This window comes from Myxine glutinosa, chromosome 7 (genome assembly GCF_964187855.1).
Source record: "Myxine glutinosa chromosome 7, kmMyxGlut1.1, whole genome shotgun sequence".
NCBI classification, from domain to species: domain Eukaryota; kingdom Metazoa; phylum Chordata; class Myxini; order Myxiniformes; family Myxinidae; genus Myxine; species Myxine glutinosa.
Window position 1 is genome coordinate 179,881,006 of NC_136267.1, and position 21,862 is coordinate 179,902,867.

General features: G+C 41.7%; 1 protein-coding gene across 3 annotated transcripts in view; it reads right to left on the bottom strand.

The window, feature by feature from the left end:
* The window catches only part of LOC137431870 (polypeptide N-acetylgalactosaminyltransferase 1), a 594,418-nt gene that overhangs the window by 291,762 nt on the left and 280,794 nt on the right, over positions 1-21,862 (bottom strand). The window lies entirely within an intron of this gene.

The window sequence follows — 21,862 nt, forward strand, 5'->3', positions numbered from 1 at the left end:
AACGGAAGTCTTCCGTTGAAAGTTTCCGTTTATAGAACGAAATGAATTCTGAAAGGCTTGTATCTTCAAGGCATCGAGTCTGTCTCACGCCTTTATCTTCAATCTAAGTCGCCATCTGATTTCATTTTTATCGATGGTTTTAGACTCGGTAAAAGAAATAATTGAGAACATTCACGCACACACGGGAAATTGCAGAGATATATTTTAAAAATCGCGCCACGTTGATATACGAAAATACACCGCCTAAAATAACAGGCATACAGTATATATCTTCGTTATTTCATTCAACATTATTACCCGGAAGTAAAATATGTTTCAGGAAATTACCGAGAGATATTTCTTCGATTTTTTAAATTATTTATATGCGCATACACTTTAAATAGGTTTATTTGAAATCTTTAATTTTCACAATGTAATTTATTTGTCATTTGATGATCGGCAAAACGATAGCACAAACACAATACTATTTGCAGGAAGAATGTCGTATCAACCCTCCGACGGCGCTACGGACGCGGACAACGAATCACACCTCACGTCTATGGACGCGAATAGCAACATCCGCACGAATCAGTCATCAATGATTTTCATTGACGCGCCTGGAGGCACAGGGAAGACGTTTCTTATTAACCTGATTCTCTCTAAAGTGAGAGCGAGTGGAGAAGTTGCCCTTGCGGGTGGCCTCATCTGGCATAGCTGCTACCCTCATGCCTGGTGGAAGAACAGCGCACTCAAGGTTCCGAATCCCTCTGACACCGAGGGAAGATGGCGTATGCAACATCGATAAAAATTCCCACTATCGCAGACCTCTTTCGAAGTACAAAACTCATCATGTGGGATGAGTGTCCTATGATCAGGAGAGAGAGTTTCGAGGCTGTGGATCGCACGTTGCGTGATGTATGTGACAAAGACGAGCCTTTTGGAAGGATCTTGACGATATGCTGTGGTGATTTCCGTCAACTTCTGCCCGTGGTGAAAAGAGGGTGTGATGCTGACGTTGAGAATGCGTGCATAAAGAAGTCCTACTTATGGCAGCTTTGGAATGTTTCACTTGAGAACTAATATGCGACTGACCGACGGAAGTGGGCAGTTTTCAAGATTTTTGCTCGACATCGGCGAGGATAGAATCGAGAAAAATGCGGATGATGAGATAGATTTGCCAGAGGATATACTGCTGACAGCGAGTGGGCTCGATGAGTGCATCGATACCATATATCCATCATTCGCCAATCCGATGGAGGTTTTTTCAGCAAGGTCTATATTAGTGCCCCTCAACGATATGATGCGAAACATCAATTCAACATGCATCACAAGGTTCCCTGGTGCTAGCAAGGAGTATGCTGCGTTCAACAGTGTGACTGAGGGTACTGATGCGACGCACTTCCCAACGGAATTCCTAGATTCCGTTGAAGTCTCGGGATTGCCGCCGCACAACCTCGAGCTCAAAAAAGGATCCCCTATCATTTTGATGCGGAACTTGGACCCTCCGAAACTTTGCAACGGGACGCGCATGATTGTTGAGGACATGCTTCGAAATATTATAGTTGCGAGGATCATAAGTTCAACGTTTGAAGGCGAAACTGTAATGCTCCCTCGGATCCGACTAAATCTGTCGGAAGCTGAGGATATCCCTTTGCAGCGCTGCCAGTTCCCCATACAATCCTGCTTCACAATGATGATCCATAAGGCACAAGGGCAAACGATGGAGAATGTGCTGGTCTACCTGGAGAAACCGGTCTTCCAGCATGGTCAGCTGTATGTGGCGCTCAGTCGAGGGAAGAGGAAAGAGAACGTGCGAGTTTATGTAAATGGAGGATCGTCGACAAAGAACATCGTCATCAGAAGTGTCCTCTGACAACAAAATCGTGGTAGTCCACGGGTCGCGTGTTTTTTCTAAAAAAAAAAAAAAAAAAAAACCTGATCGGAGATGATTGGACATATTTTAGAAAGAAACACACCTTTCTATACAAGATCCCACAGTTGATAGTGCAAGTCAGAGAACTTAGTAGAACTCTGAAATATATTTGTGAGGAGGCATAAATCTGGGGAAAGGTATAAAACAATGTCGGGAGTGTTGAAAGTTCCCAAGAACAGAGTGAGCTCCATCATTAGGAAATGGAAAAATATGGAACTACCCAGACACTTCCTAAAGCTGACCGTCCAACCAGAGGTGTAGTTTGACTTCTCTACCTGGGAAGCAAGGGCTTAATATTAAGAAGCATTCTGAGTATTGCGCTGCAATACATGTCCCCTACCGGCAGTCTGTCGTCCGGAAAACTGTTGGGGAATATTACCAAAGTTCAAAGTGCCATAACTTTGTCAAAAATGATCGAAACGTCGTGAAGTTCGAACTTGATCCGTACCTTATCATGAGGAAACCATATACCAAGTTTGAAATCATTAGCATTGAGAGTTTAGAAAAAAAAGTCCGGAAAACTGTTCTTTGTGTGACGGAGTGCAAACCCATAGTCCCCTACGATGTACATCGGTAAACGACTAATAATGGGTAGCTAAGTGTGACTTCAAAAATTACCGTTTGTTAGTGTAGTTACAGTGTACATGAAATCACTAATACAGTTTACGTTCATTATTGTTACTCACATTTAAATACGGGATGTTTTTATCTTAATTGTAAACTAATGAAAAAAATTAAGGTGGGGGGCATTGCCCCCCTAACCTCCCCTTCCCCCCAAACTCTTCCGGTGCGTCCAACCAAACTGAGTAACCAGGCAAGAAGGACCCTGGTCAGGAGTTGATCTAGGACTCAATAACCACTCTGAGAGAACCACAGAGTTCCTTGGCTGAGATGGAAGAACCTGCCAGGAGTACAACAGTCTCTGCAGCACTTCACAAATGTAGGCTTTATGGGAAAGTAGCCAGATAGAAGCCACTCCTGACAAAAATGCACATGACAGCACACCTGTGTTTGCAAAAAGGCAGTTGAAAGACTCTGAGAGCACGAGGCCAAATATTAGGTGGTCTGATGAGACGAAAATTAAACTGTATGGCCTGATGCAAAGTGCTACGTCTGGTATAAACTGAGCACAGCTCATGACCCATCTGACACCATGCCTACCGCGAAACATGGTGGTGGCAGCATCATGCTTTGAGAATACTTTTCATCGGCAGGGACTGGGATACTTGTAAGGATAGAGGGACCAATGAATGGAGCCAAATACAGGCAAATATGTGAGGAGAACCTGCTTCAGAGTGCAAAAGACCTTAGACTGCGGTGAAGATTTACGTCCCAACAGGACAAAGACCCCAAGCATACAGCTAAAGCAACACTGGAATGGCCTCATAACAAGAACGTGAAAGTCCTTGAGTGGCCCATCCAAAGCCCAAACCTGAATCCCATTAATAATCTGTGGAAAAACTTGAAGATTGCTATTCAAATCTGCAAAAGCTCAAAAATCTGAGCTTGAGCAAATCTGCAAGGAATAATGAGAGAAACTCCCCAAATCCAGATGTGCAATGCTGATACAGAGATACCCAAGAAGACTCAAAGCTGCTATTGCTGCTATAGTCGCTTCTATGAAGTATTGACTCAGGGGGCTGAATACTAATGTAAATTAGATATTTCTTTCTTTCATTTTTAATTATTTTGTAAAGATTTCTAAAACAATAAAAACCACTGCCACCAAAAAAGGTATTCATTATGGATTATGCAATTTCACCATGTGAGTCGTGCTCACTATTCAAGCCAGGATGTGCAAATCACTATTCAAGGTGCCTTTTCATATACCCAGTATATATATATATATATATATATATATATACATTATACATACATACATATACCCAGAAATACCAGAAGTATTTCAGGCCCTATATATATATATATATATATATATATATATATATATATATATATATATATATATATATATATATAGTTCAACGCAGGAGGAGAGATATACATACATATACATACATACATACATACATACATACATACATACATACATACATATATATATATATATATACTAGCTTGGATCGGCTAGATGCGCTCGCCTCACCACGCGTCGTTACTGAGGAACGGGCTTATTTTAGCTGAGGATAATGACTGTACGTGAGTTGCTGTGTTGTCATGATTTACACCAATCATAATACAAACAATTATTTTACACAAATTTATTTGTAGTGTTTGTGATATTACATTTTTATAAGCAATTTAGGTTGAAGATTTAGATTGAAAAAATATATAAAATAAAATAAAAAAACCTTCAGCACATACATACGGAAGGGGTAGGTGCAGACTGGAAGTTTGGGACGATTACTCATCACCACCACAAAATTTAAAATACCTCACCACCAAGTAATTCAAAATACCTTACCACCATGTAAATCAAAACACCTCACCACCACATAATTTAAAACACCTCACCACCACGTAATTCAAAACACCTTACCCCCATTTAATTCAAAACACCTTACCCCATGTAAATCAAAATACCTCACCACCACATAATTTAAAACACCTCATCACCACATAATTCAAAACACCTTACCACCATGTAATTCAAAACACCTCACCACCACATAATTTAAAACACCTCACCACCACATAATTTAAAACACCTCACCACCACGTAATTCAAAACACCTTACCCCCATGTAATTTAAAACACCTCACCACCACGTAATTCAAAACACCTTACCACCATGTAATTCAAAACACCTCACCACCAAGAAATTCAAAATACCTCACCACCACATAATTTAAAACACCTCACCACCACATAATTTAAAACACCTCACCACCATGTAATTCAAAACACCTTACCACCATGTAATTCAAAACACCTCACCACCAAGTAATTCAAAACACCTCATCACCAACTAATTTCTAAACACCTCACCACCACATGATTTAAAAACACCTCACCACCACATAATTCAAAATACCTCACCACCACGTGATTCAAAACCACCACCACGTTGTTAAAAACACTTCACAACCACGGAAACAAAAGTTTCAGGGAGTAGTTCAGTGACAACAGACACGGCCCAGATATGTAGATATATAGATAAATGACTGTACGCGAGTTGCTGTTTTGTCATGGTTTACACCAATCATAATTCAAACAATCATAATGCACAAATGTATTTGTAATATACGTGATATTACATTTTATAAACAATTGAAGTTGAAAACTTAAGTTGAAAAAAAAAATTTCCACCAAAAAAATTCCCCAAAAAAAAAAACACTTTCAAAAACATTTTCAAAAAAATACCCTTAGGACACACCGACGGAAGAGTTAGGTGCATACCAGAAGTTTGGTAGGATTTCAAAAAAGTTTGAGGGAGTAGTTCAGTGACAAGACAACACAAGACAACACAGACACTGCACAGATATACATATATATATATATATAGATATATCCATATGCATCGACATTAGTCTTTCTCTTGAGTACTGTTGTTTGCTTGTACAGTGACAAAATTGTAAATTCCTGCTATGACTAGTGCTGGGAACTGCAATGGCAAACCACACATTGTATTCTCAGCCTTGTGACTGCTTTGGCAACACCGACACCCTGGAAAGAGCATGAACGTGAACAGGGTTTACTCTGCTGAGCAAATTAACCTGGTAGTAAGTACTTGTACTACTACTATGACTACTACTACTACTGCAAGTCATTCTAACGGCGTTACTTATCACAAACTGACCTTTCAGGCCCTACCTTATTGTGGGTTTGGTCCAAGCCTCACAAACTGCCTTTTCAGGCCTGATTTTTGACTGGTGGGAATGTATTCAGGGTATTCATGATAACTCTCCTCTTTTCAAATGATGCTGTGGTGTCTTAGACATCCCTCCCATTACCGGTGCTGGTAGATGGGTACTCCAGCTGAGCATCCTTCCGATGGACGGCACACTCAATTATTCCTCTCCTTGCATGCGGAACACAAGGATGACAGTTTATAGGTGGGAACAGATTTGTACCCAGGCTAGGTGGTTTAAAGACAAGTGTGTACATCATTAAAGCTATCCTGCCAGCCCCATACAATAACGATAGATCACACTTAAAATATTTACATCCGTAGGTAGTTGTGCTTATTTTATTACAAAGTATGCATTTTGCAAATTCGGTATTGAGTAGAAGACAGATTTTCACTCATCTGCTTGTTCTATTGCATTTCTCCATAGACCAGTTTGTAGTCCTATGAGCAGTCTACCTCAGAAAGGAATAAATAATGCAAAAAGCAGTCAGGGTTCCAAACATATGAACTGTCTCATAAGCGATGACTTTCATCCACCTCTGCAACATTCGCTCTCCACTGGCGACGATTGTGGGTTCCACTAACAAGCTTGTTAACCTCAACAATTCCATGAACCTACTTTTCTAACCATAAAGAGAGTTCGCTTAGGAGATACTTGAATGGTGTTCTCTTTGAACATTCATTGCCTCTGTTGCTTTGTGCTCCTGTCCATTTCCTTTATATGTGGGTTGTTGCCTAAACAATTATTTGTATGAGTGAAGCGGAATTCCCTTGTAGTCTGATCGGAGTATTGGAATTTTGTGAAATTTCTGGTTAATTTCACTCGAAAAGTTTCTGCTATAGATCAATAAAACCACCGTTTAGAGGCCATTTTTCCCCGCAAAGCGGGGGTTGGCCTTTTCGGGGACCATGGTAGTTGTTGTTTTTCGGTCCCCTTTTTGAAGCAATGTTTTACGGCCGGATGCCCTTCCTGACGCCAACCCTTTTTGCCACCTTCAACGACAAACAGGGAATTACCAGTGAACTGGTACTCAATTAGCCGACCTCGGAAGGATGACAGGCTGAGTCAACCCCCCTGGCATTAATTCGGCGATCGACCGGGATTCGAACCCAGGATCCTAGGATCCCAAGGCGGCACCCTAACCGCTAAGCCAACACCAGGGATTCCCTGCTATAGATCAATGTTGTAGAGAATTTTGTAGTACCTGAAAATTAGCCAGAAAGGCACAGATTGTGGTGTGATGCAAAATTAGATCTAATCAATGAAATGAATGCAATTATTAATACTAGGGCATGCCCGTACTATATATAAGCTAGGACGTGCCCGTACGTGGGTGCCCGTTCCTTGCCAAAAAAAAAAAAAAAAAAAATTTGTGTAGGGGTGTGTGTGTGTAAACATCCTAGGGCGTGCCCGTACGTGGGTGCAAAAAAACATGCGTGCAAACAACAACAACAAAAAAAAACTTTGAAACCACGTGGCAGTAACGACCACAGAACCCCCCCCCCCCCTCTATTTACATGAATGGTTTGGTCCATTCGCAACGACCACAGAACCACCCCCCCTCTATTTACATGAATGGTTTGGTCCATTCGCAACGACCACAGAACCCCCCCCCCCCCCCCCCCTCTATTTACATGCAATGGTTTGGTCCAAAGCGAACGGCTTGCAGTGTTTGGTAAAGAAATCGCCATAGCTCGGTAACTACTTGTCCGATTAATTTCAAACCTTGAAAAGGCACATCCTCGGGTCCCCAGCAATATACCTGGCAAGTTTAAAGTATATCGGACCGGTAGTTGTCGAGAAACAGCGGTCACAGACAAACATACACACATACACACATACACACATACACACATACAAACACACAGAGATTACTGGAATTATAGATAGATGGTCTGACACCACGATAAATATACAAATGTTTCTGAGTCATCTTGATCTGGTGTCTGCAATATATATATATATACACACACACACACACACACACACACACACACACACACACACACACACACACACACACACACACACACACAAACACACACACACACACACACACACACACACACACAGACTTGGCATTTAAAATGGAATATTTTTTTTGTGGGGGTGAACTTACTTTTCAAGATGTCTTAGAACCAAAAGTTCATTGGAATTATGTTGAAATTATTCTAGATTTTGTTAATGTGACCTTTAAAAGAAACAAAAACCACATTTGACATTTCGAAACAAATAAATTGATCCTTGAAAGTGATGCAAACTGATATCGAACTCAATTCATGGACAGTACTGTGTTAAACTTCTGTACGTTTTCCAGAAGTATCTCTTTATTTTGCACATTAGCCAAATTTTTTTTTAACAAAAACAAAAGTTAAATTACGACTGGGATTACGGACAGTAAAATTACAGTTCAGTACTTCGTGTAACCCCCACGAGCATTCAGGAGAGCATGTACACGTTGAGGCATGCTGTTCATGAGATTTGCCAAGGTTTGGACAGGAATCGCTTGCCATGCAGTGACAATAGCCTACTGCAAATCACGCACAGAGGTCGGCTGCTGGTCCAAGTGGTCGATTTGACGCGTTAATTCTTCCCACAAGTTCTCTCTCGGATTCATATCCGGGGACATGGCAGGCCACTCCATATGCTCTACACCATGGTCAGCAAGAAGGTGTTGGATCATGCGAGCACGATGAGGCAGTGCATTGTCATCTTGGAAGAGAAAGTTTCCTCGAAAGGCTGCACGAGCAAATGATAGCAATGTTTCTTCCAGAGTGGCCCTGTACTTGAACTGGTTTATGTTACCATTCAGAACAACCAGGTCAGTTTTGCCCCCTGCATGAAAAGCAGCCCAAACGGTCACCCCAAAACCTCCAGCTTGGACTCTTGGCACTATACAATCTTTGTTGTAGGCTTCATGCACTTGTCTGCGCACTGGGATGCGGCCATCTTGACGATAGACCAGAAATATAGACTCGTCACTGAAGATCACGTGATTCCAGTGTCCTGGCTGCCATTGACGGTGCTCTCTGGCCCACTGCAATCGGCGCTGGCGGTGTTGTCTGGTCAGGTGTGGCTTTCTCAGGGGACGCCTGGCACGATAGCCTGCTTGAACCAGTCGTTGGTTGACTAGCCTTCTGGATACAGGCACATTTGTCAGTTGCTGCCACTCAGCCCTAAGCCGATTAGCTGACTTGGTACGGCCATTGCGGACTAACCGGTGCAGCTGGCGATCATCCCTCCTTGTGGTTCTGCGGGGACGTCCTGGCCTCGGTATTGGAGTAGGGACACCCCTCTGAGCATTTCGTTACAGGATCTTTGACACCTGACCTTGAGTGATGCCATACTGCCGAGCAATACTCGGCAAAATACCGAGCAAAAAAAAAAAAGCAATACATACTGCCAAGCCATACATACATAGCCATACATAAGCCAAGATGCTCCCCCTTCCTCTTCATTAACGGTATGGACCTCAAACATCCGGGGCCTTCGCTGAAACTTAACTGATCTCTCCATACAGGTTGCTTCTGACAAACCAGACGTGATCTGCTTAACAGAAACTTTCCTCCTTCATGATGTCTCTGATTCCTTAGTATCTCTCCCGGGTTACTCCCTCCTCCGGTATGATAGACCTGAGCCTCGTCCTGGAGGGGGAGTTGCTATCTTTATAAAAAACTCTCTTCCTCACTCGCCCTGCACTGCCCTCTCTCCATCTCACCCCTAGGAATACCTTTGGCTACGGCTTCCCCTTCACTCCCACCTTTTGTTCATATGTGTGTTGTACCGTCCACCAAACAGTGATGACTCCATCTACATCTCGCTGTCTGATAATATGGACCAACTTCTCTCTACCCATCCCAACTCTCTCTTCCTCATATGTGGTGATTTCAATTGTCACCATGCCAGTTGGCTGGGTGTGGGTTCCTCTCTCACCAGCCATGGCTCTTCAGCAAAGGATTTCTGTGACTCACTGGGACTGACACAATCTGTCAATTTCCCGACCCGGATCTCAGTCAACGGAGCATCTTCTCTTCTGGACTTGGTTATGACAAACTTCCCTGAAAATGTCTGCTGCTCCTCTTCTGCTCCAATCGGCTCATCTGATCATGTGCTTGTTAAAGTGGACATCTCTCTGACCATTCTCAGAGAGCCTCCTCAGCGTCGACGAGGGTGGCATTTCACTCAGGCCAACTGGCACGGTCTTCAAGCAGCCATCAATTATCTGGACTGGTCTCCCATCTCTACCGCCTCTGACATCAACTCATTCTGGGAATTCTTCCAAAGTAAATTGCTCTCTCTCTCATGCACAGATTTATCCCATCTCGTCTTCAGGTGTCATACCCTTCCTCCCGTCCATGGTACACGGAATCTTGTGGTGAGGCTATTGCCCAGAAACAACTTGCTTTCGTCTCCTGGAAAGCAAATCCAACGGAAGGAAATCTCATTTCCTTTCACAAAGCCCGAAACAAGTGTGTGTCCACCCTCAGGAGAGCCAGGAAACAATATCTCTCCGTTCTCAGGGCAGAACTCTCTTATCTGTCTCCCTCTTCCAAATCCTGGTGGCGTCTGGTCAAATCTGTTTCTGGTGTTTGTTCCCGCTCCATCCCCTCCCTCACCTCAAATGGCCACACGGCTGATTCCGCACGTGCAAAAGCTGAATGCCTCAACTCTGTGTTTGCCTCTAAATCTTGTGTCCCAAACCCATCCCTCTCTGTACCCACCGTACCCAGTCGTACCCAGGTGCTCCTGGACTCTGTGTCCTTTCCTCCTGACAAGGTGGAAAGGTTTCTGTCAACCCTCGACTCTGATTCTGCAACTGGACCTGATGGCATCAGCCCACGGGTCCTAAAATCCTGTTCTTCCGCTCTTTCACTCCCTCTCTCTGTTCTCTTCACCCTCTCTTTTGCTCAAGGTCATCTGCCATCTGCTTGGAAATCTGCCAACATCACCGCTTTGCACAAAAAAGGTGCAAAAACAGATCCCAGCAACTACAGACCAATCAGCCTTCTCCCAATTATCAGCAAAGTCATGGAATCCATCATTGCTTCAGATATGAAATCTTTCCTCTTCTCCAATGGCTTGATCTCTGATCATCAATTTGGTTTCAGACCTGGTCACTCTACTCTGGACATGCTGCTTCTGCTTTCTCAACAATGGATGGAGGTCCTCAATGCCAAACAGGAAATTAGAGCTTTCTCCCTTGACATATCACGTGCCTTCGGTACGGTCTAGCACCCCGCTCTGCTCACCAAACTCTCCTCTTTTGGTATCCATGGAAATCTCCACGCATGGCTGGCGGACTTCCTCTCTCGTTGTAGTCAACGTGTGGCCCTGAATGGGTTTCTCTCATCTCCTCTTCCTGTTCAGGCTGGAGTTCCCCAAGGCAGTGTTCTGGGCCCTGTGCTTTTTCTGGTCTTCATCAATGATCTCTCTGACTCTCTTGAAAATCCTCTCCATCTCTTTGCTGATGACTCTACTCTCTGTCGCTCCATTCTTCATCCCTCAGATCGGCAGTCTGCAGCCTCCTCACTCTCTGCAGACCTGGACAAAATCACAGACTGGGCATACAAGTGGAACATGTCTTTCAATCCTGACAAATCTCACACTCGTACGATGTCTCTCCGAAAAGACCGACTGGACAACCCTCCCATCCACTTTCTGAATAATCCTCTCCAAGAAGTTCTGTCACTCAAGCTTTTGGGTCTCACTATCTGCTATGATCTTTCCTGGGAAAACCACATTTCAAATCTGGCCTCCAAAGCCAGTCGCCGACTGGGCATCCTCCATCGTGCGAAGTCCTTCCTTGGCACACCTGAGCTCCTCACCACATGCAAGGCTTTCAGCCGCAGCTCAATGGAATACTGCTCTCCCCTCTGGGCTGGTGCACCTGCCTCACACCTAGCTCGTCTTCACGCTGTTGAAACCAAAGCATTCAGAATCATTGGAATCTCCCGCGATGAAGCTAACTCCAAGGGCCTCTCACTCACTCACCGCAGGCAGGTTGGTGGTCTTTCCGTCTTCTACCGACTCCTCTCTGGCCTTGCCCCCCCAGCTCTCTCTGGGCTGTCCAGCAAATATTCCTACAGGTCGCACAAGATCTGCCTGCAACCCTCTTATGGTTAAACTGCCAAAATCAAGACTCTCTGCTCACCTTCACTCCTTCATTCCTCTTTTCTCCCGCCTCTGGAACAAACTCCCTCACTCTCTTCAATCCCACTCCACCCTCCAGGTCTTTAAAACAGCTGTTCACCACCATCTCTTATCTTCCCCCATCCAAAACATTGATCTTTTCTATCCCCGCTAATTTCTCCCCAATTCCACTTTTTTGAAATACCAACTTCTGTCCTGGAAGTCCATGGTGTCCTTGTGTTTGATACTTCTGCCACCCCCCTCCCCCCAAGCCCTCTCCCTCCCACATATCTCCCTGCTCTTAAATGTTGTGTGCCCTCAAGTGTTTGTGTGCTTCCCCTTCTCTTGTCTTCCGCTCCCTCTTTTTATATATTTTGTTTGTCTGGTTGATTTGTTTGTGAAGTAAATGTCAGCTCTTTCACGAGCCTCGATTCAGTATACAAAAACAAACAAAAAATATATATATATATATATGTATGTGTGTATATATATATATATATATATATATATATATATATACAGTGGAACCTTGACTTACGAGTGCCCCAACTTACGAGTTTTTCGAGATACGAGCCGTCGCTCGGGCGGTTTATTGCTTTGAGATGCGAGCCGAGATTTGAGTTACGAGCTTTCGCCACCCGGTCACGTGGTTATCTTTCCGTGAAAGTACAGTATCTGTCGTATATCGCTGCATTTTTGTTTTCGCATGTTTCTTTATTTTGAGTTTACGCCGCCAGGTGGGTTCCGGTCACGTGGTTATCTTGACGTGCACGTACAGTATCTCTGTCGTATAGCGCTGCATTTTTGTTTTCGCATGTTTCTTTATTTTGAGTTTATGCCGCCAGGTGGGTTCCGGTCACGTGGTTATCTTGACGTGCACGTACAGTATCTCTGTCGTATAGCGCTGCATTTTTGTTTTCGCATGTTTCTTTATTTTGAGTTTACGCCGCCAGGTGGGTTCCGGTCACGTGGTTATCTTGACGTGCACGTACAGTATCTCTGCCGTCAACTTGTTCAGAGTGCCGGCGATAGCTCGCCTTCTCTTTGTGGAAAACACGGTACTGAGAAGAAGAAGAGGATGATGTGCTTGGATATAAAACACGCAATCGTCGAAAAACATGAGCGAAGTGCCGAGGAGGACGTATATAACAGCAGAGGAGAAGAGCATGCCACTCCACAACTTGTTCAGAGTGCCGGCGATAGCTCGCCTTCTCTTTGTGGAAAACACGGTACTGAGAAGAAGAAGAGGATGATGTGCTTGGATATAAAACACGCAATCGTCGAAAAACATGAGCGAGGTGCCGAGGAGGACGTATATAACAGCAGAGGAGAAGAGCATGCCAGGCCACAACTTGTTCAGAGTGCCGGCGATAGCTCGCCTTCTCTTTGTGGAAAACACGGTGAGATCCTTAACATCCAACAACTAATGGGACGCAAACGGGGCGCCCAGTTTAGCGGTACACACATTGATGAATCACCCTGCCTGTGATTCACCCATGACAGGTTATAGCTAGGTCGGGATTCAAACCCAGGCTGGACAGTTTAGACTTTAGAGTCAAGTGTGCGTACCTCCAGTCCAGGCCATCCTGCCAGCTTGTATGCTGCATACAGGTGAAATATAAAGCGCGAGATATTTTTATATATACTGTATATTTAAAAAAAAATTGGTGTGGTTTTTGGCGGGCTGGAACGGATTAATAGCATTTCAATGCATTTCAATGGGGAAATTTGATTTGAGATACAAGCAATTTGAGTTACGAGCTCGGTCACAGAACGAATTAAACTCGTAAGTCAAGGTTCCACTGTGTATATATATATATATATATATATATATATATATATATATATATATAATTATATATATATATATATATATATATATATATATATATATATATATATATATATATATATATATATATATATATATATATATATATATATATATATATATATATATATATATATATATATATATATATATATATATATATATATATATATATTCGGGAGATTAAATCAGACGCGGACGTAGCTTCAGGACGGTCGATCTTTAATTCTCGACAAGCTTTCGACCAACAAAGGTCTTCTTCTTTGTCTACAGAAACAACAGGCATGTATATCAGACAAGTATGTACAGTGATATGTGTGTAAGATGTGTGATATGTGTCGAAGATGCATATAAAAAGAAGAGCCACGCTAAAGCTGACTCACCGTCCCCAAATTCAGCGGAAGTGAAGCGCAGCTTACAGTTATCGTTCACGTTACAGTTTGTGCACGTGCATATACAAATATATATATATACATACATGCATAAACACACAAGCATATATTCATATACCATTTATATTCATATAATATATTTATATATTTATTTATATATTTATGTAAATGACATATAAAGGTAGAATGAGTGAATGAGTGAATGAATGGGTTACGGTTAATGATTTGATTGAGTTGATGTTGAAACATGCTTTAATCATCAAAATTTATGCCATGAGGGATTTTTGTCCGAAGTTTATGTATCCAAAAGGACTCACGTTTCAGAATCGTGGAGTGTGATCGATTTGTAATTGATTCAATGGCAGAGATTTGAATGTCATTTATAGAGTGATCCGGTTGATTAACGTGTATCGTGTAAGGTAGAGATTTGCCCTGACTGGTGTGGAAGTTTTCGATTTCTGACCGAGTGTTATTAAATCATGTGTAGAGTGTATTCTCAGTTTTTCTAACATATTGTTTCGTGCACTTTTGGCAAGTGATTAGGTATATGACCCATGTAGATTTGCAGTTCATATAGGAGGTGATGGGGAATTTTTGTCCAGTGCAAGAACTACAAAATTTGTTTTCTTCTGGTACTTCTAGATTATCACCTGGATAATCATGATATACATGCGTGTTGTTTCTGTAGACTAAGAAGAAGACCTTTGTTGGTCGAAAGGTTGTCGAGAATTAAAGATCGACCGTCCTGAAGCTACGCCGCGTCTGATTTAATCTCCCGATTATTTATTTAATGCAAATGAGACGCCCTGCTCATACTGTGGAGTTTCTACTATTTCTCAGTTATATATATATTTTTGTAGCCCATGTGGAAGAAGAACCACCTTTAGGTATCCTAACCACCAAACCACCTTTAGGTATATATCCCATGTGGAAATAAGTATAAAAAAACAAAACAAATAAAACGGTGCTTACAAATATATATATATATATATATATAATCTGCAAAATAATAAACGGTGAAAAAGAAAATCTCCAAAAACAGTGCTTACAGAATATTTTCATTTATTCAAATGTTGGACATTTGTGAATTTTCATCTTCGTTGTCAGCAATGGCAGCCTGAGTGCGGAATGATCATAAAACATGCTGCACTCATGGCTTACCATTGCTAACTTAACACGGCTGCGACTCGAGACGCCATGCTGACTAATCACCTTTGGTGTTGTCAGTTCCACTTTACCTGTGGTGTGCCAGCTACACATCAATCAATGCTGAAGGAGGAGCCATAAACTCTGGCAATGCAGAAACTGCTACAAGGTCAGACCCAGCTGCACATTGAATAGTCCGAGTGGTGATTTTCCCACAATTCCCAAAGCCTGTTCTCTGCTGCAGGAAAATGCCTCATTCCAGTCAAAATAAGCCAAGGCTCTTTCACTCAAATGCGCAAAACAGCTTTACTGTACGATTCAAGCGGCTTGAAAACAACTAAGAGAGATTATTGTAAAGCTCTGAGTCTTCATCCATAGTCCTGTGTCTCGGGGTAATACGATGGATCAAGTGTCACACTGAGGTAGTTAACAAGGAATTTGGAAAAATGTCCGATGATTGAAATAATCAGACCCAAATTGAGATGGACAGCTAACATTTGGCGGTGAAATAGTGAGAGTGTCCCCTCCGATTTTGGGAGGGCAGCAGGTGGTTCGAACCCTGGGTGAGCGGACCAAAGACACAACATGATACAAACTGCTTCTTTGCTTGAAACTTAGTATTTATACTAGTTAGGTGGCTCAATGAAATTATCGTTACGCGCCGGTCAGAAGTGTCACATGGAAGCAAAATGTCAGAAAATCCATGGCTGCAAAACAAATATTTAAGTATGACGTCGATATGATGTCATTTTCATGAATGCATTTAATAACGTGTGCAGTCCAGTTCAAAGATCCTCATATAGCCCGGACATCCCGGGCAAGTGCCATTGGATCACCGGAAACTCCCACTGGATCATACTTTTCGAAAATATACGCCTGCGGGGAAGAAAACGTACATAACATAAACCGTCAAAATGATGTCATAATGACATCATATTGACGTTATTTTCACATATTCATATATAAAAGCTGAAAACCTTCAAGCTTACTCCCAATAAATGAACCAGTTTGGTTTTTGCTGCTCAAATTAAACGTTTAGCTCCTGCCTGGTTGTTATGGAATCACAATAATCATGTTAATGATCTAATTAGAGTTATTAATTTCACCCAATTAATGAGCACATGCATATGTTTCTCAACGTTGTATGCTCTTGTGTGTTCTCGCTGATCAAACGCCACCGTTTGCTTTCAGGTGTAACTAAACATGGCTTCCGATACCGATTGGCTTCGTTGCATCACCTGTCAGAGGAAGACTTCTGAAGACCTGCGTTGTCCAATGAAGAATTGCTGAGATGTATTTGTGAATGTTTTGCAGAACGTTGAAGAATTCCAAGATCTTGATTCAGCACCCACGAATGTCAGCATTGGGAATGTTATTGCACAAATTATCCTGGAATATGGTGCGTCCTGGCACAAAATCCTGTCACCAAAAGTTCAATAATTCAATGCTGGAACGTGCACGGGCAAAGAGACTTAAAGAATGAACGGACTCGGATGACGTGGTCTCGTGCGTAATGGAGGCCCGATGCAGTAAGTAAGTGTCTGTGTATTTTCTGTGAGGATGACAGCAGTGAAACTCTTCAGGAATTCACATCATTCAATGTGGACAAAGTCGTTAAGGACCATGGTTACGGGAATGACAGACACAGACCTGTTTTTGAAAATATCCGGTGGTGATCTTGTGGCTACAGAAGCCAAATACCACCTGAGCTACTTGGCGAAGTACCATACTCACTACCGGTCAAACCACATGGAGCAGACCAGTGCGTCAACATCATCTGGAGCAGGAGAGAAAAGAGCAATGGCACAGACTTTTTCTGGAGTTGTGGATTACATCGAAGACCCCATTGCAGAGGGAACCTAGATGTTCCCGTTGGCCGATATTCACCGAGCTTATGATGAGCGTCTCAAAGAATTTGGCTTTCAAATTACGAAAAACAAAATTGGTCTGAAGGATGAGCTGCTTCAACATTTCGCACAAAGCGGGGTCCAAGAACAGTCAGCCAGCAAACGTGTGAGCTTTGTATTCCCCGAAAGTATGCGGCAGATGCTGTGTGACGCTTATGTTGTTAGGGACAATCAATATGAGGCCTTGCAGATGGTATCTGGCAAAGTCCTGTGGTGGAGGTTTTGCCAAAAGAACCAGAGATCTGAAGGGCTTCTTTAATTACCCCGATTTTACAATCAGAAGCCAATCAGGTATCTTTATGTGGAATCAAGACCGACCATGTACGTGAACAAATCTTGCTGTTGCTTTGACATTATATGATTGTAAAATAACTATCTCTTTCAGGTAATAATGGAGTCCTATTTTTCTTCAGGATGCCCGAATTCAACACACAAAGCGAGTTGTGTAACAGAATCGTATCTGGACGAAAAGCCAAACAACTGATCAGTCTATTCCTAATTCAGAGGGATGGGGATGGACGAAAGACCTGACGACTTGGACACCTGGCCGAATGACTATTCCTGAAGTAGGTAGGGCCTACAGCTAAGCTCATCGTGTGGATGCAAGTCAGAGAAGATGCATTAACTGCAAGTGCACGAAGGCAGGACTCATATGTACACAATTACAGCCATTGCACAAACAATGAGCGAATTCACACTGGGCATAGATCTGTAAATTAAACACATGTAATAAACGCTATATGGCAGCCATTTTGATTGTCAGCATGTGGATTGCTTCCATGTTTGTCAAAATTGAATATCAAGTTTACGATCAACATTCGCTATGACAACAACTTTTTCAGAAGTGTCCATGTACTGGGGCCATTTCAAAAAGATGATAAATTGGCTTTGCACAAACCTGTCTCCACACCACCGTCAGGAAAAATGTCATAAAATCCATCAAATTAAGAATTGAGCTCACAGCCATGGATTGTCTTGCTCTCAACTCCAACCAACCATTATGCAAAAATTACACTTTGGGGCAGCATGTAACAATCCTTCGATTTTTCTGTGTTAAGCTGCCCACCAGAAAACCAATATGGCAGCCGTATAATTGTGTCTCGATGCTATCTATGGTGGGTGGAGTCAAGCGACAGATGAGGGTGTGATCCGGCAGCTGTCCAACCAATGGATGCACATTTCAAAAATCGACCCCGAACAAGAAGAAGAAGAAGAAGAACAACAACAACAACACAAGGCTCTTGTACAACTGCCACATCGCAGGCAAAAATGAACATAAGGGATAGAGCCCATAATAGCATATTTTTTTCTTTGCATGGCTTATTTTCTTTCTTTCCACAGCAAGCAGAAAGAGAGGGGAAGAAAGGAAGGTGTTGCAAATTTGTTATATAAATCATCATTGAAGATCAATGATGAACTTGTAAAAACAACGGATTATCAGCTTGGACAAAATAACTGATCATCAGCTTGGAAAAACAACTGATCATCAGCTTGGAAAAACAACTGATCATCAGCCTGGAAAAACAACTGATCATCAGCTTGGAAAAACAAATGACCATCAGCTTGGAAAAATAACTGATCATCAGCTTGGAAAAACAACTGATCATCAGCTTGGAAAAACAACTGATCATCAGCCTGGAAAAACAACTGATCATCAGCTTGGAAAAACAACTGATCATCAGCTTGGAAAAACAACTGATCATCAGCTTGGAAAAACAACTGATCATCAGCTTGGAAAAACAACTGATCATCAGCTTGGAAAAACAACTGATCATCAGTTTGGAAAAACAACTGATCATCAGCTTGGAAAAATAACTGATCATCAGCTTGGAAAAACAACTGATCATCAGTTTGGAAAAACAACTGATCATCAGTTTGGAAAAACAACTGATCATCAGCTTGGAAAAATAACTGATCATCAGCTTGGAAAAACAACTGATCATCAGCTTGGAAAAACAACTGATCATCAGCTTGGAAAAACAACTGATCATCAGCTTGGAAAAACAACTGATCATCAGTTTGGAAAAACAACTGATCATCAGCTTGGAAAAACAACTGATCATCAGCTTGGAAAAACAACTGATCATCAGCTTGTAAAAACAACTGATCATCAGCTTGGAAAAACAACTGATCATCAGCTTGGAAAAACAACTGATCATCAGCTTGTAAAAACAACGGATCATCAGCTTGGAAAAACAACTGATCATCAGCTTGGAAAAACAACTGATCATCAGCTTGGAAAAACAACTGATCATCAGCTTGGCAAAACAACTGATCATCAGCTTGGAAAAACAACTGATCATCAGCTTGGCAAAACAACTGATCATCAGCTTGGAAAAACAACTGATCATCAGCCTGGAAAAACAACTGATCATCAGCTTGGAAAAACAACTGATCATCAGTTTGGAAAAACAACTGATCATCAGCTTGGAAAAACAACTATCAGCTTGGAAAACAACTGATCATCAGCTTGGGAAAACAACTGATCATCAGCTTGGAAAAACAACTGATCATCAGCTTGGAAAAACAACTGATCATCAGTTTGGAAAAACAACTGATCATCAGCTTGGAAAAACAACTGATCATCAGCTTGGAAAAACAACTGTCGATCAGCTTGGAAAAACAACTATCAGCTTGGAAAACAACTGATCATCAGCTTGGGAAAACAACTGATCATCAGCTTGGAAAAACAACTGATCATCAGCTTGGAAAAACAACTGATCATCAGTTTGGAAAAACAACTGATCATCAGCTTGGAAAAACAACGGATCATCAGCTTGGAAAAACAACTGATCATCAGCTTGGAAAAACAACTGATCATCAGCTTGGAAAAACAACTGATCATCAGCTTGGAAAAACAACTGATCATCAGCTTGGAAAAACAACGGATCATCAGCTTGGAAAAACAACTGATCATCAGCTTGGAAAAACAACTGATCATCAGCTTGGAAAAACAACTGATCATCAGCTTGGCAAAACAACTGATCATCAGCTTGGAAAAACAACTGATCATCAGCCTGGAAAAACAACTGATCATCAGCTTGGAAAAACAACTGATCATCAGCTTGGAAAAACAACTGTCGATCAGCTTGGAAAAACAACTATCAGCTTGGAAAACAACTGATCATCAGCTTGGGAAAACAACTGATCATCAGCTTGGAAAAACAACTGATCATCAGCTTGGAAAAACAAATGACCATCAGCTTGGAAAAACAAATGACCATCAGCTTGGAAAAACAACTGATCATCAGTTTGGAAAAACAACTGATCATCAGCTTGGAAAAACAACGGATCATCAGCTTGGAAAAACAACTGATCATCAGTTTGGAAAAACAACTGATCATCAGCTTGGAAAAACAAATGATCATCAGCTTGGAAAAACAACTGATCATCAGTTTGGAAAAACAAATGACCATCAGCTTGGAAAAACAAATGACCATCAGCTTGGAAAAACAACTGATCATCAGTTTGGAAAAACAACTGATCATCAGCTTGGAAAAACAACGGATCATCAGCTTGGAAAAACAACTGATCATCAGTTTGGAAAAACAACTGATCATCAGCTTGGAAAAACAAATGACCATCAGCTTGGAAAAACAACTGATCATCAGTTTGGAAAAACAACGGATCATCAGCTTGGAAAAACAACGGATCATCAGCTTGGAAAAACAACTGATCATCAGTTTGGAAAAACAACTGATCATCAGCTTGGAAAAACAAATGATCATCAGCTTGGAAAAACAAATGATCATCAGCTTGGAAAAACAACTGATCAGCTTGTAAAAACAACTGACCATCAGCTTGGAAAAACAACTGATCAGCTTGGAAAAACAACTGACCATCAGCTTGGAAAAACAACTGATCAGCTTGGAAAAACAACTGATCATCAGCTTTGAAAAACAACTGATCATCAGCTTTGAAAAACAAATGATCATCAGCTTGGAAAAACAACTGATCAGCTTGTAAAAACAACTGATCAGCTTGGAAAAACAACACGTAAACTGACCATCAGCTTGGAAAAACAACTGATCAGCTTGGAAAAACAACTAATGATCAGCTTGGAAAACAACTGATCATCAGCTTGGAAAAACAACTGATCATTGATCATTTCTGTTTTGCATTTTCACCTACTATTAATCTGATGCGACCGAAGCAAGTGGCACATCTTATAACCACACAAACCCAGTTGAACATCATGGAATAAAACCTCCAAAAACTAATAAGCAAGCTAACATAATTTCAAAAATCACAAGAATAATGTATTTGGATGGATTTGCACTTTTATTTCAAAGTATCGCGATTGATCAATTGTGGAAAGTTATGATTAATTCCTCAGTGTAAAGTAAAAAGTAAAGAATTGTCGATTAAATTGATAAAGAAATTGGAAAAGCACCAAAAGGTGAAAAATAGCTTGGAGAAGATGAGTCGAGGCCAATAAATTAATCAATGGCACATCCAAGTTTTAGAGTACATCATGTTGGTGGCTCAGGACAGGGAATGTTGGACACACTTTGTGGAAGGAGGCCCTTTGTGCCCGATAGCGCAGAGGAAGAACTAACTGTATAACCTCAAAGGTTCTAAGGTTTACACACCAGTGGACAAAGCCGAGGTGGAGCATCCATGAGAGTCAAATTTGAATTTCCGCATTACAAATGTATCTTAAAAACAAAGAAGGTAACATCTGGTGTTGATGAGGTGGCTTCGAAAGCCCAACATACAGATCAGTAAACCT